Here is a 26,448-nt window from a genome sequence, read left to right on the forward strand (position 1 = left end):
AGTAAGAATCATATTCTAATGATGATAAGTATATGTATATAATACGATAGCATTTAAAAAGCACCCGAAGTGGTAAATTTTGGTATATTGAAGCAAACAAAATTGATCAAATACATTATTTAAATGGCCATTAACCATTAACAATCCGGATTCTTATATTTAAATTTAAAGTAATGTTCTCTTTTTTTAAATAATTTCTCAGATTATACTTGCAAAATGAACAACAATTTATGCATAACAAAAATACAACTAATATTATTTGAAATGACTAGATGAGGTACATCTTTTGTAGAAAATATTAGTATTTGTTAATCAATTGTTTAAACATATATACCTCTCTCTGATCTGATGTTAGATTTATTCTGAGGTTGTTAAGTGATTTATTTTCATTGTTACTCTTTTTGGAGTGGAAGAGCTATGGCCTTTATAGGACTCACGAGCCAATAAAACTCGCATTAAGAACATAAAAAAAGAGATTTGAGCTTCTTCTTTCGTAGAATTACTGTGACTTGCTCTCGAAAAATGAAGGTATGACTCCTGCTGAAAACTAACCAACAAAACACCTATGCAATGCGCATTAAGAAGTTAATAATGTAAAAGTAATTCACTTATTTTGTAAGAATAACATAATACTTTTATTACAAATTTAAGTTTTACAGTTAGTGGAGTTTGTAGTGGTATCAGTTATTGACATTGTTACTAATAGTGCATCTAGCGCTGGTGTAACTTAACAAATAAATTAAAAAAAAAAAAAAAAAAAAAAAAAGTTTTACAGAATTCAATTTTAATTTAATCATTTTATAGCCTGCACAATATTGCTTCAATACTATTTGTTAAATATAAAATAACAGAGAAAAAGTCCACAAAATTAATTACAGTATTATTAAATATTAAGATAAACTAAATCTTTTTTATTAATGTGAGCTGATTAGCAAAATAATCAAACAGATACTTCGAACTTTAGGACAATTGGTGATGCAAAAAAAAAAAACAACATTTTCGCACAAGACTTCTTCACAAAAATAATCCAAAAATTTTGTAAATTGTTGTATGTACTTCTAGCAACATGCTAATTTGTTGAAAAAATTGTTTTGAAAATAATTTCATTTCTTATAATTTAGCCATCAACACAACCAGCAACAACATCAATTTAAAGAGTACCCTGATCTTGCATACATAGAATTTTGTTTTAATAAAACCGGCCACAGATTCTGTAGCTGCTTAAAAAAGTACGGCTCACTACCGCTAGATGCCAGTAAAATTCATTCATGATGCTGCGGCCTAAAGCTAAGAGTAGTTAAGAAATTTCTTTTCTTGTGCTGGTAAAATTTTTACGACGTCGAACATACTCATTTATTTGTTCATTAGAACAGATCAATACGATAGTTGTCCAATACAATCAAATTTTAAGCCACAGATAAAGATTAAACAGCTATTTCATTAGTTAATTTTGATGAGCGCAAATATTGACACATACAAACACTTTACACTTCATCAAAAACACCTCTATTCTTTGCAAAATCAATACAGAAGTTAATTAGAGTAGTGTAATTGAACACTATAGATATTCTAAGCCCTTTAAATCTACACAGTTGTATAAAGAATGTGACTAAAAATAAATTTACACATTGTTGACATTGTTAGTGAAATCTTCATTCTTTTAAAAGAAACATGTGAGCTTATTACAGAAATCACTGTAAAGAGGGTCTCTCTTAGTTTTCTGAGATATGGAATCCTTAGTTAAGAAACACTTTCAATTAAGAAAGAAATTCCTAATATGCTAGCAGGCTTATCTAAATTATCTAATACCAGTTTTGTTATAAAGCAGCAAGATGACAGTAAATTTGCACATTTAGAGAGCAGCTCACAAGGTGATGTTTAACAATTTGCCCAAAACTTTCACATAGCTGATACCTTCAAAAACTTCATCTTTGAGGTGTATCAAAAATATACAATTGGAAAATTTTGAAAACATTCAGCGGTAAACAAGTTTTGTATACTCAAGAATCACAAAACAACGATTTTCTTGAATTAAATTCCGCCAATTCGATTTGATAGCAACACTTCCAGTAAAAATGAAAAAAGGGACGAGACCTGCAAAGTGATTCTGGGTTCGATTCTCGGTCTAGGCCTTGGATTTTATTTAATAGTTCATATGAGAACTTGAGAAGAATAAGTCATCAACGTCCACGACACCTAATTGGTAGTTAGACGTAAAGCCCGCCTGAAAAAATAGGCACATTACTTACTACCTAAAAAAGGATTTATTTTGAGCCCATTGCCTAAATAAGAGATTAGGTTAAAAAAAAAAGTGGGCTAAGCCAAATCCCCTCCCTATCAACCTATTTCAGCTCAGAGAAGGTTAAACTCGTGTCTGAACGCAAAATAATTATTGGAAGTATACTAAAACTATCCTGACAGATTTTTATGTTTACGCTTACTAAGAGCCACTTAGAGCTCATGTCTGGTTAAGGCCGATGTTGTCTAAAACGAGAGAACACTATCCAGAATACTGCAAAACCCTGAAAAAGACTAGGCGCAAAAGATTTCATATGTTAATAAATATAAATAATTAGAATTGTAGCAACTATTATGCCTACGGCGGCTAGTTAAATAACAGATGATTCAAAAATTTCCCTTCCTTATTGCCCCAGTTGGCCGTCACTCCAGTACAATTTACTATCACATTTGGTACATATATTTCATCATAGTCTCGCAAGGGTGTTTACTCTTACTAGAAGAGGTGAATAAACTTCAATTACAGGAAGTCCTATGATAGAAGAACTTGGTATAATGATACTGGCTGGAAAGTTCTCAAGTGAGAGTCCATTTAAATTATAGAATCTAGTAACTGCAATTTTTTAAATGTCGAAATAAATTGAAATTTAATTGGCAGCCCCAAATAGATTTGGTTGGATATACTTAGGTTACGTGTCGCTATTAAATTTATTGAAAGAGTAAGATTGGAAAGTTGTTTTAGTTACGAAATAGCACAAGGATGGATTTTATGAAAAATTTAAATCAAATATTGAAGATTTTGAAATTGTTCATTTTATTAATTTTACTTTTTCTATTTATGTACATTCTCAGTAGATGGTAACGGTAAGAATTCACTCAGTGTTAACAATCTAAAATAACACTTAAGCCTTCCTTCACACGAAAGGAACATTTGGATAAACTCTGGACAAAAGACATCGGAATTGGATGTCTTGAGGAATCAAAGATATCAATAATAAAGAAAAAAAAACAATAAAGCTGGTATAGTTCGCTAAGAGCTATGAAAAGGTTACTGCACTGTAAGGAATGCAGATATTAGCAATTGCATTATTTGGAGTTTTCTTGGTTTTAGCCTTCTCAAGCCACAATAAGAGGATATGCGTACCAAATTTTCAAATATTCAGATTTTTGGTAACTGATTTGCCAGGACGTTAGGAATCAAACGATTATAGAAAGAAAAATAACCCGGTCATTTTAATAGCCGAACTTAAAGAAAGAATTAATGATTTCATAGAATTTAACTACACAATTTTACCACACTTTTTGAACCTTCATTCTCAGATGGTGCAATCCAGAAATTACGGTCACCAGAGTCAAATATCTCATACAATGCGATTGAATAGTCAAAAGAACAGCTTCTTCACAATATAAGAATGTCTTTTTTTTTTACAAATTACAGTTAATTAAAACTGACATTTGTTGCTTTTAATATTATTTTTGCCACTATTTACTAAAATCAATAATTTTTTAAAACTAGCCTAGACACCTGCAAAGATAACTTGACTTCTTAAGCACTGAATTCTAATTGGCTCTTTCAAAACTCATTATATACACTTATGGCCTGACCAAGAACCGTTAAGATTTGGGATTACCTATTCCAAATACAAGTTATAGTCACATTAATCACCCAATCATTCATATTTTCATTCCTTCTGCAAATTTTATCCTTCCTCACACATATTTACAATTTTCAGTTAGATAAATCCATAATTTAAGTAAATATGTTCCGCTATTTTATGAATGGTTTCATGAAAATGCAGTACAGACAGTTTAGTTTTGTTCCGATTGATAGTAAGATTTACGCAGCCAATATAGCAAGCTACAAGAAAATAAAAACCATGCACTGAAGTGTGACTTATGCAGTGATGCAAGGACAACAATAATGCATTAACGAATAATTCTGACAGTAATGAGCGGCCAAACGTGATCCAAACGAACGGTCAGTAGGCTTCAGGCAAATAAGGCTAACAGAGAAAACTCCAAAAATGGCTTACTCAATGGAACTAATGCCCACCTGTGATTCCTTTAAGTTTCCAGTTATCACCTAAATCGATTTCTAGAATGGAATATAAATCACGATAATCCTTGATAGAAATTTTTCAATCAATATTTAATCATTAGATTTCCCTTTTCTTATTGCCTTCATGACCTTTCGAGCTTTACGGTCATCTAGAAATGTATTCCACTTATATGTAGGTGACATTTAATCTTATGTATTCTATTTTTAGAGCACAAAATAACTATAATATGGTTAATAAAGTATATTAGAGCTGAAGATGATCAAAATGTTCTGCGAGAGTCTTTAAAAATAACAGGGAAAACTATTCGCATCCGCATCTCCGTCACCTTGTAGAGTAAAAGTAAAGTAATGCCTGCTTTTTCAGGCGAGTTTTACGTCCAACCACCAATTAGATGTCTTGGACGGAGGCGATTAGCAAACATACTTTACTGTAAAATTGTTTTATTAACCTTTAAATAAAATCCAAGGCCTAAGACTGGGAATCGAACCCAGTACCAAAATACATGTTAGCTTCGCAAGTCTCGCCTCTAATCGCTCGGCTACCGTGGCGCCCTCCTAGATAAATGTATCTCTACCAATTTTTAGAAATCAGTCAATATCACACTCTCCTCACAAATCTATCATCTCCGCAATACATACAAGCCAGTAAATTACCAGAAATAGTAGCGCCTACTATTTATCTTTTTAATAGGAATTTTGGTTACATGTTTGTTTCTTAATAATACTGATTGATATAGCCAACCCAATAATACACCGAAATGGAATAAGAGAGATAAGCCAAGCTCGCCCGCAAGTGACCTCAATGAATATTTTTTCGTTAATCGTTTCAAATAATAACAGCTGAACTTTTTAAGAGCATTTTTCAAAGGAAAAAGGTCCCGTTTTCGAGATTATCTAAAAAACAATTATTTAGTAGAGCGGCAATTCCATTTGCCTGATTTTTTCCAAAAACTTATTGTCGGTTGCCATAGTGTTATCCAATACTGGAAAGTAAAGATGAAAAGGAGAAAGCAAAATGAAAAAAATGATATTTACACTAACGGTGATGTGAATAACAATTTCTCATTAAGTATAAATTACAGCTACATAATAATCTTAGTCAATCGTTGTAATTGGAGACGGAAGTTAGTTATTAGATAATTAATACAAGTGCTTTTTATTTTTAATAAAGAAAGAAAAACCATGTTCTGCATTTTAAGTACACATATCCATAAAAAAAGTTATTCAATAACTTGCAAGGTGTTAGGATCTGATAAAGTGAGTTCCATAACTATTATTATTCACATTAGAAACAATAATAATAATAATGCATTTCATGTTATCTCTTGCCAATGTTTATATTTTCACTTCTAATTGTTTGCTATTACATAAATAAGCATTTACTTGCCCGAAAAATCGTTAGTGTAGTGTCATAAGGCTGGAATACAAAGTATAAAATCCACTTGTTTTTTGTATTGAATCCAGCCAATCCTTGGCATTACTATAAATCAGATTTTCGCAACTTCTGCCACCAGCAGCATATCTAATTCTATATTTCTTTTAGATAGGGCACTCATAGATAGATAGATTCAACTAGGGCGGCCTCAAGGCCTACACCAATGCAACTCCTTTGAATCTATTGTGGCTCCCTACACTGTAAAGCTCGCCTTCCAGAACCCGTCCGTTTATCAGACTCTTAATTCTGGATAGCGGCTCCAGGGTAAAGCTCTCAGGTCTTGGTTTTTCCTCCCCGAGAAGTAATATCCTTAGCTAGGACAAGCCCCTCACACTGACACAACACGTGCAGTGCCGTTTCCTCCTCTTTCTGGCAGAACCTACAAAGGCTATCTCATCTGCCAGGGCCATGCAATGCAGGTATTTTCTGAGCCTGCAGTGACCTAGGGCACTCATACTACTTCTTCATAAGACCTGCATTTAAAAAATAAATAAAAAATTAGCAGCACTGTATCCTTTCAATTTTGTTAACATGGAATTTCCAAACTGTTTTTTAACCAGGTTACTTCTCTCCATCAAAATGGATCAATTGAGCCTAGCACTCAAAAGACCACTTCGTAACTTACCCAAGTTGATAAAACCACTGACTTAGCTTCTCTAGGAAGAGAAGTGGGAGCCACCAGAATGAACTTAGTGTTGTTAATGCAGCCGCAGTTGATTCCTAACTGCCTTTGGCAGAACATTCAGAAGAAGAATCATCAAGGATAACTATTATATAAATTGGTTAGCATTAGTTTTTGTAGAGGAGTTGTACATGGAACACAGCTTCTATATAATCTACATTGTTAGGCAGAAACCTGGTTGTTTATGCTACATCTCTAGATCTAATTCTTAATAATATTCTGTAATATTAAGATTTAGATCTAGAGAGCTGATGAGATCATCCATGCATGACCCTGAAATAGCACTTTACAGCAAAGCTTGCCTAAATCCTCACCGCCAAAGTGCTCTTACACTTGCAACTCCAAAAGAATGTTTAAATTTTATTGAAAAAAATCTGAAAATGTTAGAAATAAGTACATACAGTAATTTTAAACCTCACATCGCCCAGATATTTACTTAAATAATTGAAATTACAAGTAGCGATGCGGTTAGATTACAAAGGTTCCGGACATGTAGTGAGTATGATAAAATAGTACCTTGATGGCTAAATAGGCCTGGTTATGATGAAATTAGAGAGTGTGTGATCAAGTTAGGAGACGTAAATATCTAGTTTACCCACTGTAAATATCACACTACTGGCAGATATACTGCACAGCTCTCTTAATTAATGCCTTAGGTCAAGACATTAAATTAAACAAGAAAATATAAAAGTCAATAAATTTAATGATTTATAAAACAGCGTAGCTAAATTATTTATATTAAAATATTTAGAAACAATTTCCTTGCTGTCCAACTTGATATATCGTCATTGCACACTGTGAGTGGCTAATGGCTTAAACTTAAGATAGTTTTAAATAACATAAGGACGGCCAAGGTTGAAATCACTAGACTATAAACATTCCCTCTTACTTCTTATTTGTGTTTCTTTTATTTCTCTTCCATTTTCTGTCTCTAATTTTTACGAAAGTTTGTAACTCCAAAAGAATGTTTAAAATAAATAATGAAGTAAAAAAAAAATAGAAGTAAATTTGAAAATCTTTTCAGAATTTCACAGGGTCCAACTTCCCCTGTGTTAGAAAATAGTTCTCGATTTAGAAAAGATATTTTCTTTTGACTAATTTTAGTCAAATCGCCGAAAGTGCGATTCATGAAGGGACTACTCATGACCCTCTTCTTAGGAGCTAAAAGATATAAAGTGATCTTATACGAGGTGTGGCTATTAAATAACGAAACTGATGCAGCTGCAGAAGAACTATGCATGCGCCAAAACCTAACGACCTGTCAGCTGTTAAACATGGAACCAAGGAAAAAATGATACTACACATGTAGCAGAGCAACGAATTGTCGTGAAATTTCACATGAAACTTGGTAAAACCGCTACTGAAACTTATCTTTTATTAAAAGAAATTTAAGGCGATGAATGTTAAACACGTGCGCGAGTTTTTGAGCGGTTCAAGCGTTTCCAGGATGGCCGAGAAGACGTCGGAGATGATGACCACCTGGGTAGCCCTTCCACGTGCAAAACGGATGAAAATATCGATTATAATTAATCAACATTACTACCGTGAGGAACTCCGTGAAAGATTAAGGAAAAACGGCCCAATTTGTGAAAGAACAAGTTATAGGTTCTTCATCAAGGCAACGTGCCGGCTCACGCTGCATTGTCTGTCTAGACGTTTCTAGCCAAGTACAACATCCCAGTTTTAGGCCATCCGCCTTATTCGCCTGACCTGGCCCCATGTGACTTTTATCTGTTTCCCAAAATCAAATCTCCATTGAAAGGAACACGATTTCAGTCCGTTGAAGCTGTGAAAGAAAAAGCGGAATGCGTCATGCAGGAGCTCACAGAAAAAGACTTCCAGCACTCTTTCGAACAATGGTAAATTCGCGTGGAGCTTTGTAGGGATAGGGGAGTGGTGTATGTTGAAGGTGATAATAACTAAATATGTATAAATTTAAAATAAAATGTTTTATAGCAATAGTCTCGATATTTTATAGCCACACCTCGTATAAAGTGCGTAGCGTGTAATGCGTGTGAGGCGGATGATGAGTGTTGAACTAGTACAGCTGTGGATACGAATCAACTATCGCTTTAATCAAGAAGTTTACAGTATCAGTAAGCAAAATCATACTTAATCAGCTAATTTTTTCAGGCAGAGCTTCAAATCCAACATAAATAAAGAATAGGTGTTATGGACGAAAATGGCAGCACCTATTTATTATAAACAATTTTGTTTATGTAAATAAAAAGTAAATCTCCCTACGTGGAATTCCAAACTGGTGGTGTCACACTTTCAAATCGATGCTTCAAAACCTCTACACCAATACCCGTCTCCCCTTGAAACTCGATCTTTGTGATAGCTTTCAGTTCTTTCAGCGATTCGCTTTTAATGTCAACTATGCTTGTAAAACGACGGCCTTTTAATGTTCTCTTTATGTTTGGAAATAGAAAAAAGTCACATGGAGCCATGTCTGGCGAATATGGAGGCTGGGGCATCGTTAAAGTTTTGTTTTTGGCCAAAAATTCACGAACAAGCAATAAAGTGTGAGCAGGTGCATTATCGTGGTGCAAAATCCATGAATTGTTTTGCCACAAATCCGGGCGTTTTTTTCGGATTGCTTCACGCAAACGGCGTTGAACTTGTAGGTAGTACTCCTTATTGATTGTTTGACCTTGTGGCAAGAATTCATGATGCACTATGCCATTAAAATCGAAGAACACAGTGAGCATAACCTTCACATTCGACCGCACTTGTCGAGCCTTTTTCGGTCTTGGCGATCCAGAATGCCTCCACTGGGACGATTGAGCCTTAGTTTCGACATCATATCCGTAAACCCATGTTTCGTCACCTGTTATAACACGTTTCAGTAGATCCGCATCGTTGTCGACTTCATTGAGTGACTCTTGAGCAACTTCCATTCTCCGCTGTTTTTGTTCGAAATTCAACAATTTTGGAACAAATTTTGCTGCCACACGTTTCATACCCAAAACATCCGAAAAAATTTCATGGCATGAGCCAATTGATATGGCAACATCATCAGCGACTTCTCTGATTGTGATTCGTTGATCGTTCATAACCATTTCTTTCACTTTTTTCACGTTTTCATCGGTTGTTGATGTGCTTGGACGTCCAGGTCGTTCGTCATCTTCAACGTTTTCGCGGCCATCTTGGAAACGCTTATACCACTCGTAAATCCTTGTTTTACTCATAGCAGACTCACCATATGCCTTTATTAACATTCACACACTTTATTTCATTTTTTACGCAAAATTTAATACAAATTCTTTGATCCATTTTTTTTAACTAACAAAAATCGCCAAGCTCGAAAAAAACGTCTAACCTTAACGGCTGCCACTTAAGAAGTAAACAATGAATATTACTGAAAATTTTATCGTACTTCAGGGGCATGTGTACCAACATAATAAAAAAAAAAATTTACAATCAGACTCTCCAAACCCGCGAAATTTAAAAATTCCCGTTACTTTTTGAACACACCTCGTATATTATAATTTACATACATAAGTTCATTCAAAATAAAAGCAGAAAATTTGTAAACAATATTATTATTTTCTGAAACTCAATTAGTCATGAACACCCTGCATGATAGATGACTAGACTCACAGATGAATAGAATTTTGTCGTGGGAATTGCATGGAGTTTATATAGAGAAATATGATCTCTATATTACATTGTATTCTTATTTTCACAATCTGATTCAAGGGTTATACTAAGAAATTGGAAAATAGACATACAGACAAATAGATACAGAGGCCCTGATTTTTAAAAATATTTGTTTGATACTTTTAAGGAATACTAAAGAAATGGTCATTCAATGCACTGAATAAATTACAAAAGCATATTTCAATTTAACACTGGAACTGTTACGTTTTAAACCTTAAAGTCGCTCTCCTGAAAAATCTATAAAATGGACCCTTCCTTCCCTTGAAGTCTTCATATCCTAGTTATGTAGGTCATCCACGCATGACCCTGAAATGACACTTACTGAGGAAATCTGATCTCAAAATGTTACAATTAAAAGTTGTGTTTTAATATTGAATGCAAGGAGGGAGTCCCTAGTGACTCCAAATATACGTAAATGATTCCTAATAAAAATGCATTTCGTAGCGAAGCACAGGTGTTCAGCAATTCATTTTACTTATTTTGGCCAAGCTTTCGAACATCATCTTAAGGGATTATGTTGACCAATTATATTATATTGCACTCTGGTTTTTATTAAATAAGGTAAACTTAACTTTATGATATTTTTGCATCAAAAACCAAAAAAAAAAAAGAGTACAATATGACCATCTCAAAGATTAACTGTTCATCTTAGATGTGGTTGTAGGTCTTTGGGTGTAGGTGTACAATACCTGCATAGATAATGCAGAGACGTAAACAGTAGCATTAATTGAAAGAAGTAGGTAAGTATTAAATGATAATACAACAGAAATAATTGATAATATATCTACTAAATCACTTACTAGACAAGGTGCTTATATCAGTGCAAAAGTAACATTAAATAAATGTTCAAAATTCAATAGTTTTAACTAAAATCGAAATTCTACTTCAAGTGAACGAGGGACTTGTTCCCTTAAATAACTGAAAATTGCTTAATGTTCTAAAGATATGTTACAGTCGGAAACATTCTTTCAAAAAGGTATTATTTAAAACACCCAAGGTGCTGTCGCTAGCAACGACTTTAAATGCGGCTGGCAAAATTTACTCTGAACATAAGTACATTTAAAAAGGCTTTTTCTTTCTCATAAAAATAACTTCTAAGGCAATTAATAATTTTAATATCTGCAGCATTTTTAACCATTCCACTATCGAAATGTAAAGCAATTAGCTAGCTAAACAAACATGGAATTTAATAAATATACTGTTCATTTTTATTAATAAACTGTACAAGATTGATTAGCTGTGTACCAAATTTTTCGAATAAAACCAAAACATACCTACTTAATAATCACAAATACATGTTACGTGGTTTACTTTTGATACGTCTCAGGTCTCTTTAGTAGATCATCTTCAGTTTTAATAATTTTATTATGTTAAAAAACTTCATGCTACTTAACATTTAAATAAAATACTTAATGTATTTGTAGGAGAAACATGCCCAACATTATTCAATCTCCGTAAGTACGTATGTGTATCACCACACCAAATAGCGTATCTTCTCTGTTCTGTCAAAACGTTATTTATTTTTCTAAAAAAAGTGTGGTGTTATAGATGTCAACAAATTACCACCACTTAAATCATTATATCAACCATAATTATTATTCGTATAATATATATAATTATTTTTCATGGAATATAATACATACATTTAATCAAACATGAGGCCATAAGTACTACAAATATTTTATCAATAATTCAACTAAAACATTAAAAAATACTAAACATCTGTCATCTGAAACCCAACATCTGTAAACAACCGGACAGTATTAAGTAATAACTGAATCTTTGGTTGCAACTATTGTTGCAGAAGTAAATTTCAATTAATGCTTGAAAAAATATATGTACTGTACCTACATATTGTATGTTTTAAATTAATAGATAACTTTTGACCATATGGCCTCATGTTTGATTACAGTACTTTTTCACCATCAGAAATATTAATTCAGACTGAAGATGGAACCAGAGAGATCCGAAACGTATGGGGAAAAAGATATATCACAAAATATTACTTTTGAAGTGGGGATGTATTTTAGCTTTGTGAAAAACGAATCACAAAATCTGATTTATGAATACATGATTTAGATTTATTTAATTTTAATAATCTTTGTGAACTTAATAAACAATATTCACACAACAAGGCATATAAAAATATATATGTATTTTGTTTATAATGTAAGCTCAAACTTAGATGTCATAATAAAAAAAATTGGGAATTTACCAATTGTGAATTTACTAAGTTTAAGCTTCAAATAATAATCATTAACCGTATTTCCTTCTCAACATAAAGTAAACAAATGCAGATAAAAATTCATTACCATAATTTAATTTAAAAAGGAAATATTCTCTAGGCCGACATTACAGTACTATCATATAGCAGAACAACATCCGCTGTTAGTTAATCGTAGAGTCGAATATTCTATAACATAATTTGATGTTAAACAGTACGTAACTTAACGTTCTTAACTAACGTGAAAATCATTGCAGCACTCATTTACTAAATATAATTAGGTGTTACAAAAACAAAACAAAAATTATGTCAAATTACCAAGTGCGCTATTATGTAACTTCACTTTATATATGAAGCTATAATCTATATTATTGACTAACTTAATATGTAAGTTGGTATGTATTGCAAGAATTATGTTCTTTTCATTTTTATGATAGATAATTTGAAACAACTCACTACTTCTAGTTAGAGATGAGTACTAACTGTAACTATCACAAATGCACTGCCCAGGTTAAATACACAAGATCCTAGGAGATAGTGCTCTGTCATTAAACATTCAAGATTCCTTATACTTCTTCTTAGGAGAAATACTTCTCTACACATTCTTGATTTACTTGCAATTCTCCTAAATTGGACAAACTGAGAACTGGTCATTCTGATCATTCAGTACATGAAAGGTATACTGATTACTGAGTTAGAATCCTTGTAAACCCTAAAAAATGGCAACTGAAATAATATAGTGGAATTTCCAAGGAATTAGCAATATCAACTTTGTAACAATCATAATTTCAAGATCACAGATATTGGTAGAGCATTAAAAAAACAAATCGAAAGATCGCCAGAGATCCACACAAAAAAAAGTCTCGGTAAAAAATTTACAGAATGAAACAGGACATTAGAATAACGACAACTGAATTGCAACTTTTTTTCCTGTAACTTTAGTAGAGATCATTGACTCTTAATTAGATTTTCTGTTCCTAGGAGCTTCTTACAATTTACTGCCCAGTGATGGGCAGTGTTATCTGTAACGACCCAATACCATCCGGAGGCCACACTAAACTATATCTTTCTTCTTTCTCCCTGATCATCACAACCCATGAAGGGCCTGGACCTCAGCCACAACAGCTTTCCACCGTTCACGGTCCCTCGCAGCCCGTTCTCCAACAATATCATCCTCCACGTCCCTGAGCCACCACAGCCGTGGTCTGCCTCGGGGCCTTTTCCCGCCAGGATGCCCATACAACGCTCTTTTTGGAGTCCTTGTATACTCCATTCGGTGTATGTGTCCCAACCATCGCAGTCTTCCTGCCTTTTATGCAAGACACAATATCAGGCTCACCAAATAGTTAAGCCACTTCTTGGTTCGTCCTGATTCTGAAGCCTTCCTCTGTTCTCGTAGGTCCAAATATTTTCCTTTCCCCACCTGCGTATCCTTTGCTCATCTGCTCGGGTCAAAACCCACGTTTCTGAGCCATAGGTGGACAATCAGCCTCAGCTCAGTCTTAAAAAAAAGCCTTAGTTAACATATTTTTGCTGCTCTTGACACACTTTTACTTCTAAACTCCGCTTGAAGAGCCCATAAGCAACTATTTCCAGCAGCCATTCTTGTAGCAATATCTTCTGTTACATCGTTTTTAGAGGTTAACACTGTACCCAAATATTTGAAATTCCTCACTCCTTCAAAGGTATATTCCCCCACCCGTAGGTTCCGAAATATCCTTCTCTTTCTTGTCACGATCAAATATTTGGTTTTCTGGCAGTTAACCTTCAATCCAAACTCTTTGGCCGCTGCCTCCATTTCCAAGAATGTCTCCTTTAGCTCTGTCTGAGATCTTGCCAATAAAGCCAAGTTATCAGCTACCTGCACCATCCTAGTGTACAAATTCCCGCCTAGATTGACTGATAGCCTTCTAATAATCGCTTCTAAGACAATATTGAATAAGGTTGGCGACATCGGGTCCCCTTGCCTGAGGCCCGTGTTGATCTCAAATTCCCTAGAAGTTTTGCCTTGGACCATGGTTTTTCCGCAACATCCTCTCAAGCACATAGCCACCAGTCTAATTAGTCTCTCCGGAAAACCAAGTTCTCTCATACATTTAAATACGATTCACTCGGTCATGAGCCATTTTAAAATCAATGAAGAGATTATTCACCTCCTTTCTCAAAAATTGACCTTATAGTGAAAATATGGTCTATCGTGGACCTATTCGGTTTAAATCCACATTTGGTCTTCTCTGGTAACTGCTTCCGATTTCTCCATTAGTCTTTAGTTCTATTATTAAGTTTCAAGAAAATTTAATTGCATAATTTCCGGAAGAGTGGTGACGTCACTGATGTCTGTAACAATATTACACGAACCGGTGGCTGTGCATTGACCAGGAGATTAGATTTTGAAGCGCCTTAATTAAACAGACAAAACAATAAACGAGTGTAAATGAATGAGTGCGCCGAAAGTGCAAATTGAACTGGAAGTTGAGAAATTAAGAGGAGAAACAAATAATGTTTACCCTGAATATTTTCTATGATTGGAAATTTGAAAATGAATTTCGTTTTTTTATTCCTACATCATTATATATTTGCATTGTAAATTGAAAATTATAGCAACAAAAAACATTTTATTACATTATCGTTGTGATAAAATTGCATACATATTAATTGTAATGAATTTATTTAATGTAATGCACTAAGTAAAATATGCATAATACTTTTCTATGAATAATCGAATTACTAATAACTTACAAGGTGCGTTTAGAGGTGTTTTGATTCTCCTCCATTCATCATAACTGATATCAAAGTACTAATTGGCTCTTAGACCCCAAAAAAGTTTTGAGTATCTTTAGTTTTAAGCAAATAGACTGGTGGCTTGGCAAATTGTTGGAGTGAAGAAAGTGGATTTAATAAAAATATTATCTTCGGAAATATCCTTTTTATGGGATGCTGTAGCAGTAGTAAGAAGTTGCTTACAAAGTATTCTTGGCATGATATGGTTTCATCGATTGCCATCATAAACAGAGATGCAATTATTAATGTAAAATATCTTTCTTTCTTTTAAATGTGCAAGAGTTCTGAAAAATATTAAAGGAGCTATCTCAACCACCTGATAATGGACACAGAAAAACCTAGCTTGAACTGATATAAATTTAAGGCCAAGTTCTGGAATTGAACTTACCACCACTTAACATTCCATCGTAAAATATTCTGAGATAGTTCATCAAATAAAAAAAAAAAAACAATAATATAGAAAATCATCTTTACTGTTCCATTTTTAATTATGGAATATGTTACAAGACTTCTACTATTTAATGGAAGAAAAGAAAAAAAAAAATTAAATATTCCCTTCAAATTTAATGTGCAATAAAGAAATGGAGGTCAATCGTCACTTTGGAAGACTTTTGTTTTTATATTTCCGTAATTTTGAGAAGAGTATTTACCTGGAGAAAAAATCAAAAAATGAAAGATCACAACATTATTTCTGCTCTTGCTTTCCCATATTCACAAAGTTTTAACTCAAATTCCAAATATGAATGTAGTCGATTGAGCAAAAATGCACTTAACTTTAATTTTTTTTGTAGTTTTTAACCATTTTTGTGAGCTCAAATGTAAATTATTGTACGTAAAAGCCTTCTAAATGTTCAAATTTAGATTAATGAAAATGTGAAAAAGTAACTTTTTCTAAACTTACATTTTTCACTTTTTCTATATTTTTCTACTGCTTACATAAAAATGAAAGAGCACCATAAATGTTGGGATAATATTATAGCTGTAAATGTAAATTATCAATCGGAGAATCAAAAGCAATTACATCAAACAATATTTAAAAGAAGTAAGTAAACTTTTTTATGGAAACGAAATAGAAGTTTTTATAATAATACATATGAGCTATTTCTGCTCTCCATTTAGATAAAAGGCAAGTTCCATTTGTTTGTTACCTAACACTGTTTAAGACAACGAACTAACTATAATAGAAATCTGTAGATACATGTAAGCAAATATAAATTAAATTTCTCTAGTTTTTTTAATGTCGTAATTAAATGTTCAAGATTATTTTTTTCCTTTACATAACTCTATTCGAGCTATAGAACTAATAATAAAAAAAGAAAAATAATAAAACTATTTTTAATTTATATCAAATAGTTCAAATGTTAAAATAAAAGTTCATGCTTCCTGGAGCACCATTTAAAAAATCTTTTTGCTTCGTTTATGAGAGTACACATATTCATTGACTAAATTCTTTATTATTTAATCCTCATATTAACCAATTAAATAAAATCCAAGGGCCTACACCGGGAATGGAACCCACTAACCATTATACATTAGCGAGGAGTCCTCCAGCCACCTACATTCATTGATTAATGGATTTGTTTTATTTTCTGCCAATTCCAACTCTAATTTTGGTAATTAGAAATGGAACAATGTTTAGAAAACGGGAACGCTATCCATGTATGACTGCTAGTTAGTTGGTAACCATCTGGCAATGTACGAATCCTTCAGTTCTATTCTTTTATGAAAGTAAAAAACGCAAGACTTTTTGTAATAACCAAATTTTTCTTTGTGTTTACCAGCCCTTTTTATGTCTCCAACTTGACTATACACACTGACCTTAACATTCCTTTTGTCACACAAGTCGCTAAAACAAGATACCGAAAACTCCACTTCAGCCTGCAATCTCATATAAATCCTCTAGCTAAAAATCTTTCTTCTAGAACTCTTCCTGACAACCCGACAAGACGCCTTAAGAGACAGTGGCCTCGTGATCTCCTCTCAAGTGAAGAGAGCGACTAATAGCCTGTTTTGGAGTGTTACCACTGGGTAACTTCTCCACTCGTATTCTTCTGTTATTTGTTGTTACCCTGTTATCACTGTTACTTATAGCGTTAACGCGCTGATTGTAGCAAAAATAAACGCAAAAAAAAAATGTGTTTACCAGCAACGCTGGAAAAAACAATTTAGGAAATAAATCGCTTTCTTCAAATTGACGAACAATTTCAACCTTTTATTTCGATCCAAAATTCCAAAATCTTGACGACTTCTCAAGAAATGTAGATTTGCAGATGTTCTTGGAATACTGTGAAGACAGTTTTAATGCTTCTATTAACTGGAGTCGCTCACTACTCAAGAATTTTTTGGCATAAAAGAAAATCTTAAGAATAATGTTGTAACCCACATTTTTCAGTGGTTTCACCAAATTATCTGTGGCTCAAGTTAGGAACCGTGGAATAAATAATTCCGTCCGAATTTTAAAACGTGAAATTAGATAATTATTATTTTAAGCCGAATGGGTTATTTTTCAGTAAAACAGATATTGAATAATAAATAAAAAAGTAAAGATTAAATAGTTGATAGATAACTTAACTTCCTTTATTAAATACAGTACTACTAAATAGTCTGCGAGTCTTTCCAAACAAATTTTCCCAAGACGGAAGTAATGTATTTCAAGTCAATGGAGATTGTGGGTACACTGGACGATTCTCACACCAGTAATAAACAATATAGGAAGAGTAACAAATAAAGGAACATAATCTGAGAGGAAGCCGAACGCGGCGAGTGAAAGTGGCCGTCAGTATTGTTACAAACAACACATAGATAGAAGAGGGAGGAGATTGGTGAGGAACGAACGGTTTGGCCTAGAGTAGGGAACGCCAGTGTCACGAATAGAAGTAAGACCGACTGACCAGGTTTAGTACAGTGACTTTGAGCACATGGTGAAACGTGTTCTTCTGGGTTACGTGAATCTAACCACTGCCGTTCGTGTTGTTTATCAAGCTACTTCTAGCTAACATTTTTTCATTGGTAAGTTCTCATGACTCACTTCAAATTATTCTATGAACTAATTTACATGATTTTTAGATTATTATAAATATGAACCATTGGTTTTTTACTTAAGTCGGTTTAACTAAACTACAATTTAATGTGAACCTATTGAAGCATTTAGTGGATACAGTCATTTTAGAGTAGGAGGAAACACAATTCGGTAAAACCTATTTTTTACCGGAATGGATTCTAAAGGATTTTGTTTTTCTTAAATTCAGTTTATTCAACTGTTTAGTGTGAAAAAAATTCTATTATTAGAGTGTAATTTTTTAAAAATACAAAGATATAACCATAAAAAAGTAAGATTAGCATTATTATTTTAAAGCCAATACTTATTCCTGATGAATTTACATACGCAATTGGTCTATTGTAAAACATTAATAAAAGGTTACTGTCTTAAGGGCCTTTTTGATAGCCTGCGTTCCTTCCCTTTTTCGGTGAAACCGCCAGGGCCGGATTTTCCTATAGGCTAATTAGGCTTCATCCTAGGGCCTCAAGATCAAGCGGGGCCTACAATCAAATTGTTAGCAAAATTTAAATTACACTATTCTAAAAACAGTGAACACTAAAACACTGAACCGAAAATAAGGAAAAATTCTACGCATATGACTAATAAACAAACATAAAAATGTATTTGAACGCGTTCGGCTCATTCGGTCTGTTCTGTTTGTATATACTAAATTGCACCAAGTATAGTTCATACGTTCATTGATTCCAATGGTAAATATTGACGTGCCTTATGCTTCTAAGCTCTGGTTTGTTCTTGCATAAATAAAGTGCAGATTTGTGTAGATTGGAACATACAAATGGGTGGTGAAAGGGCCTCATAAGTGGATTAGCCTAGGGTCTCTTTTCATCTAAATCTGGCCCTGGGAACCGCCATTTATAATACAATTGTAGATTTTTTGTAGAAATTTTTTTTGATTTGAACTTTGTTTTGTAGAAATTTGATTGATTGTAGAAATGTTTTGCACATTGTAGGGAAAAATGTTAACCCTGGGCATGTTATTATCGAGTGAAACTTTATTTCCTGAAAAAGCTTTTATGGTACACCCAAAACTTGAGTTTATTTTGTAGTAATGTATGAAGATCCAACCTTAAGATTATGACCTTTCACAAGTGGATGAAGAGAATTGAATGAATTAATGGAGAGACAAGAAAAGTTGAAGATGCTTTTCATCATAGTCCACATACTACAAACAGATCTCGAAGGAAAGCCGTGGCATTAGACAGAATTTCTTCGACAAACACTTATCAGATGCTCTCCACTAGTACCGGAAAAATCGAGACTCTGCATGCAAACATTTGCAAACTTCCAGATAATATAGAAGAAAGTGTCGAGGTCGGAACAAATCATATTAGGCAAAAATTAGTTCTAACCCAATTACGAAAAACAATTGTAGCTTTTGTCAACCAATTTTATGGATAACTTACTATTTAGTCCTCTAGTATACATAAATATAGTCATCACAGATTTTATGACGAAATCTCTACTTTTTAGTCGTTAATGCAATGTGACTAATTTTGATCATACCTAGGAATAAAAACTAGTCACGATAATAGGGAAAGTACAAACTTATCAGCTAATATTTTCGAGTATCACAAATATTATTCCCGGTCTTGAACTATGGAACTCCCAGTAACAAGTCCATACTCAACTAAAACTCGAAATCACTCGAGGATTGTAGGTAGTTGGCAATACTCAGTAAATTAGACGACAAATTCCACAACAGAATTAATATATGTACATATATTTTTTTGAAAAAAGCTAGATTGCTGAATAAGTATGAGCATCATAGAAATTTAAAAACACGAGTATTCAAGGATCAGTCTACATGGTAGTTTGAAAATTTGATAATGGTAAAAGCGGCAAGAAGTGTTTGCTGCCGACATTTTCATGCATTTAATGGCATCATACCATGTAGCGATGTACAAGTCATGTATTGCAAGTTATCAGCTGATATAAATACTTTCTTATATCATTTATTGATACAAGGTATTTAAATAAGGTAATGTCAAACTTAAAATACTTTTGCCGGATTAGCTATTTGACTTCAAGAATAGCTATGTTCTTTTCCCATTTCCTATCACCAATAAATACTCTTTTTTTATTAAAAAAAACATTCATTTTGTATTTACTGAAGAAACTCACAATATCCTGGAATATTCAACAACCAATTGCACGCACCAAACTAGATGTTTACAGCCGGAAAATGTTTGTACCCAGCGATTATGTGTATTTTGGTGAAGCTAATAAACAAAAAATCACATAACCTGTAATATTACCTGTCGCTAACAATCAGCCCAGTTGTATGCTCTGATAACTTCAAAATTTAAGAAGATAGAAAATTAATTGTTTTATTTTTATGAACTTCATGTGTTATTAATCCTGTTCCTAACTGTACAGTCTTTACTAACGTCTGATGGCATCAGAGGATTGAATTTAACATGAGGTTATCTTCTTAAAAAAAGGAAGTTTCTGTTTTAATATATAATAAATTAATTACATGAAGTAATTATTATGGTTAAAATTAGGGAATTTGTATTTGTAATCGATTAATTAATTTTAAAATGTTCTAATGGTTTGAGCTGATTCATTGTCGGGACTATTGTGATTTACGAAACGGAACATGTACTGTTACATTTATAATCTGATCTAAACAATCTTTTCCTACTTCTTGAAGCATGGCACCTTATCCCACTAATTCCAGTACATGCGCTAGGTGACCAGAACATAGGGAAAGCACCCCTCAAAGTAAAGAGTAGATTAACACCCTGAAATCTAGCCTCTGGTATCCCAACCTGAGCAACACACACTTCCAAACACTTCCTTACGTAAAAGGGGTTGTAGAGATAGTTGATGTGCAAGTATTTGGTTATGGTCCCATCCCCAGGCCAAATTTAGTTCACTGTCATTCGATCGTGGTTCTGTTAACAGTGGAGAACAACAATAATCACAATAACAACAATAATCGCAATGGATTTTGTTTATATAGCTTCCCCATGATAGATCTAACCTAAGGAAGGCATACTAACAAGCCTCTTGAGGATCACAAGTATACTCCAGCAATGGGAGTTAAGTTTAAGTCATAGTTTCATCCAGCAACCTCATTACAATTGTATAAACCTGAATGCCAAAGACCTAATTTACTGCTAGTAAATTACTTTCAGATTATTTATTCCACAATAATGTATTTACCCATAGTTTAAAGTTTACATACTGTCGTTAGTATTTGAAGTCACGGTACGTTTTTCGCGGTAGGTCTTTTATTGTGTCTCACAGAAAGAAAAGCAAGCTTCAGAAGTTAGTAGTGCGACTAAATAAACTTCTGATTTATCCCTGTATCCTATCGACGTTGTAGAACATAGGTGGAGCAGTGGATTTTGAAAGAACATCGGAAACGGTGGAGATCCCGAGCTGACTGCCGTCATGCTAAGGAAATTCTTGGCCAGTTGAAAACGGATATGGTTGGTTTTAGCAGGTCCCGGCTCCGCCAGTTGGTTCAGGTGTTGAGTAGACATGCGAATTTAGCGTATCATCTTTTCAAATGCGGCCTTACTCAGTCGCCAATTTGCGCTGGCTGTGGTGAGTCCAATGAGACTGTGCGGCACTTTGTAGAGGTGTGTCCCGTTTATTCTAAAACTAGATTCCTCGTCTTCGGTAGGGTAAATGTTTCTCTACCAGAGATTGTAGCATCTGGCAATCTTAACGAACTTTCTAGGTTTATTCAGTGCACTGGGCGATTGAGTCGCGTCATGCTCCCTAGTGTCCTGTAGCTACTTTATTAGTTTATTAAATTAGCATCTGGCAACTTTTAGCCGGATTTGTTTTTAAACCCCGGTATCTCTTATGTGATGAGGGGTGGACGGGGAACAATGGGCATTTTGGATTGTCTGCGTTTCTTCCCCTTTTTAGGTGGAACCGCCCGTCTAAAGCAATCTAAATAAACTTCTAAGAGAACCCCGTGTCTGATATTGCTTCAATAACTAACGCCATCAGGGCCTGCACCAAATCCTACTGTTTGGGTAGTTTAAATCGTAGAAAAAATTTAAATATTAAAATCCCGCAGTAAAAAAAAAAAACCATAGCATTTAGCAGCTGGCATTGTTTTTTAATTTTATCATTTAAGGCGTATCAACATCTGAGGTTATTGACGCCCGGAAACTTTTTTCAGTGCACTGCTGGCCTCCGGATAGTGTTCTACTGTTACATACAACACTGTGTCCGTCACCGGAGAGTGAGCTGTTATCCTAGGAAGAGGAAATTTAAGGACCACCTGCGCACCATTCGAACCCGGTGGGATCACCGCGTTGTCATTCAGTACATACGCTAACCTCTTATCTAATCTTTCCCTTATTTTTTATTAAATTTATTTTCAATTTATTCGTAGCAGGTGGAGTAGAATCGATGTTTCCCTTTCTGGAAATCTGGTTACAAATTGAATTGGTTTATTTGTTGGGTGTGAATTTTAAAGGTTGCATTTCAATTTGATCAGCATTGTTTCTCACTCTTTATGATAAGTTTGTCCATTGGATAATATTAAATGGACTAATATTTTATAACCCGTTCTTTTGACAAAATTTACTATCTATTACTGCCAATGCCTTTATTGATGTAAACGTTCCTCAAAGCTGTAAACATTCATCATTTAATCTAAAGTATTTTTTACCCCAGATCATTAAAGTGACACTGAACTGTTAAACCTTTTAAAAATACAGGAGTTTTATTTGAAAGAGTTACCACATATTAAATTCACTAAGTACGCATTTAAAAAAAAGAAGCGTATTGCTGACGTACATTTTATACGCATAATCTGGTATATTGAAACACTAATTCAGATTATGAGAGTCGCATTAATAATGAATGCGTCAGCAAATGCCACAAAAAAAAAAAGCTGTGCACCGCCCGGAAATTCGAATTGTAAGAGGCCCCCAAGAAAAAGAATATCTAGGGCAAGGCAGATGGATTTGAAACCAAGGATATCCGCGTGGGAATCAAGTGTACTAACCACCGCTGTGCAAGATTATTATACAAACCTCTGAGATAAACCCTTATTGGTGTACTGCACAAATATGAATTATTACATCAAGAAATGGCTATTATTCAATCAAAATTCGTTTAATATACGAAATTCTAGTTGTTCTTAAGTAATTGATTTAATGAAGATACTGAAAAAAATTACACAAGGAAAACAAAATATTTCTAAATCAATTGGATGAACTGTAATTGAATACCATCAGGAGAAGATAAAACGAAAAAAAAAACTTATTTGTGGTGAATCATTCAAGTAAAATGGAAATCTTGAAGAATTTATTCGTACAAATGCAATTACTGGGAATTTAAGTTTGAAGCTACAAAGCCAGATCTAGTTTCTGGAGAACAAAAGACAAAGGTCTATCCAGTTTCTCTTCCTGTAATAAATCCTGAACTCAATGTTGCGTTCCAATACACACTGCTCATAATACCTCAGAGAAATTTCAGATACTTCTTAAATGGATGATAAAATCCAAAGCGTATTTGTGTTCGGATAATTGTCCAGCAATGAAACCCCTGGCTTTTCAGTACTTAAATTGCAGCAGAAGAGTTCAACTAATTCTTCACCCAGTTGCCATCACCAAGGAATATCACAAAGTGGTTTGTGTTTTATGGCAGCAGCGGCTGCTCCTTGTCTAAAACCATTTCATTACTTACGTGTAATGAACAAAATCATTACAAACAAGTCTAACATCGAAGGAAACTGATCAATTAGGATTATAAGTTGTATTAGTTAACTATACTTGGGATCTATTACTGATGCATTTACTTAGTCAAAATACTATAAACTTAAAGGAAAAATTAATTTAATGAAAAAAATTCAATGAATAGACGATTACTTTACTTTAAATTTGTTAATTGGGATAAATTGAGAAAATAGCAGTATTTACTAAACTTTGATAATGATCTGAGTAAGATTATTAACACTGTGTTACGTATTTACATAGTGTAACTGTAATGTTAATGTAATAAAATCAATTATCCTTGGCCTGAAACTCCTTTCTGTATACCACCAAAACTTTCGTAATTGTCAAACTGAAGGTAGGTAAACTGAACGATTACTATAGCCACTCTTCCCAGCAGTAGGAGAGATAACTATTTTTATTGTGCATCGAAATCTAATGGGTAACTATTAAATAAGTTTAATGATATTACCACGCCCTGATAAACAAATAGACTCTCTAACACATCGGAACAAAATTAGTATGCGAGAATCGATATCTTCTAGTAATACCCTTCGCAGATTGACGCAGATGCTCCAAGTCGTTTCCTGATCGAGGAGGAACATCTTATGCGCACACCTATCACATATCCCACACATAATCTGTTGGATTTAAATCAAGAGAAGGAACTAGCAAACACAAAATCGTTTGACGCAGATAATGAACAAACTTCAACATTTTCTCAACGTACCAATTGCCTGTTCGTTCACTGTATCATACACATCTGGTGAAATACGGTCATGACCTCGTGCAGCCAATTCCAAATTGTGCTATTGACTCTGACCTTCTCACATAAATATTCTATCATATCGATGTATCATAAAAGAAGACTCGTCAATAAAGACAAATGTGGCATCTCTGGAGCTAGGCTGCCTTGAAGTGAAGTCTACTTTATGAAGACCACTTTAATTATTTGCATGCACACTTAGTGTTTTCAGTCGCTTATTCAATCCACACCGATAATAGATGAAGAGCGAAACCTCTGCCCTTGAAACCCCTTAAACTTAACTATCGGGGACGATGATCTTGTTCGATTATATCCCCAAGGACGTCCACTTACACAGAACACCGGTTCCTTCCTCAGGCTATCTCCTTAAAAAACATACTTAAAACACTGTTTACTCTTCTAGCTGCCACTTCGATTCAATAGACTGTTGCACAGATCTTGAATAGAATTAAGTTAATAAAACTAAATACTGAAACCATTTATTTAGAGTGATATTAGTGAGGAGTAGCTTCTGAACTCTTTATTATAACAGTTCTGTAAGAAACAGCTCATATCAGCCGTGTACCATCCAAGAAACGCCAGGACAAGCGAGTCCTTAGAAATAAAGTTCGTCTCCGGAAGTTAAGAAGAAAGTCTATGTATCTCACTTTTAGAAAATGAAAAGGAGATGAAAAAAGCAAACAATAATAAATAATTATCCCTTTGTAAATCTATAAATTTATTTATTTCTTCATCCAGAGAATTGTTTCTTGCAACCAAAAAAGAAGCCAAATATTGCCCCAGAATTACAGGTCAATGAATGTTACATAATTTTTAAGCAACCTAGAATTTAATTAAAAACAAGTAGAACGTAATATTTCTTAATCATAGAATCTTTTGATTTGTTCAAGATTTTCATAGTACGTAGAAGAATAGTATAATTAGTTACCTTTCATAAATTATTCAAAAATATGCAAATCACAAAGTTTGTTAACTTTATTTTACCTAGTTAGTAGTTATTTCAAATTAAATTATTAAGAAAGTAGTTAGAACTACTACTTTCTGTTCTGTTACTAAAGGTATTTGTTTGAATGAACCTGTAATTGGACCATCTTTAGCAAGGTTTAGATATCAAAGTTAAAAGGAAAATAAGTTCTAATAGGGTAAAAATATGAAGATATGTATCCAGAAATGGTTAAATAAAAGTACAGATTTGCTATTGGAAAGGAAAAAGAAATAGTTTCGGAAGTTAGATAAATAGATTGAGGAAGCGAATTTAGATTTCATCTGCAAAAGACAACCAGGGAAGAGGGAATAGAAGGCTTTCAAAATCCCTTCAAGATCCGCACCAGCTGTCTGGACAAATCGGGATCTTCAACGGGAATATTCTAATCTATCCTTCACTGTTCCACAGATCTCCTCGGACCAATCTCACCACACACCAAGAAGTCAGGGTAAAGGTGATATGATAAGTGTTTTCTCTTGTATTCTAATGATGACTCGATATGAGCCTACAACATGCTTTTTAGCTTAAAAAACCAAAAAGTTTTTAGAGAATTTCAATCAACACGACTAATGATTTCTGCAGCATTCAAAAATTTGGTTAAAAATAAAAAAAGTGAAAAGAAGATTTGCAAAATTATGGAAAACGTAAAAAGAGAGAAAGTTAATATCTGGAAGGATTAAGGAAATAAAAACAAACGACATCATTACACAACCTCATAAGCGTATGAGTGTGCTCATAAGAACGTTTGTTTTTTTAAAAAAGAGGACAAAATTTATAAAAAAGGAATACTTGTTTAAGTTAATAATTTAATACTTCACAATACTAAAATCAGTGGTCAGTCCCAAAACAAAATCTCAATTGCATTCT

General features: G+C 33.6%; 2 protein-coding genes across 2 annotated transcripts in view; one reads left to right on the forward strand and one right to left on the reverse strand.

Moving 5' to 3' along the window:
* Window positions 1-26,448, reverse strand: part of LOC141449200 (uncharacterized) — a 180,490-nt gene that overhangs the window by 140,324 nt on the left and 13,718 nt on the right. The gene's annotated exons all lie outside the window — the stretch shown is intronic.
* The window catches only part of LOC141449197 (putative fatty acyl-CoA reductase CG5065), a 36,848-nt gene continuing 28,326 nt past the window's right edge, over window positions 17,927-26,448 (forward strand). The window contains exon 1 of the mRNA XM_074118367.1: window positions 17,927-18,091. The gene's annotated coding sequence lies outside the window, so the exon portion shown is untranslated. The remainder of the gene's footprint in view (window positions 18,092-26,448) is intronic.

Source organism: Rhodnius prolixus, unplaced genomic scaffold, assembly GCF_049639745.1.
Source record: "Rhodnius prolixus isolate KJV_2025 unplaced genomic scaffold, Rpr scaffold_2, whole genome shotgun sequence".
Lineage (NCBI taxonomy): Eukaryota > Metazoa > Arthropoda > Insecta > Hemiptera > Reduviidae > Rhodnius > Rhodnius prolixus.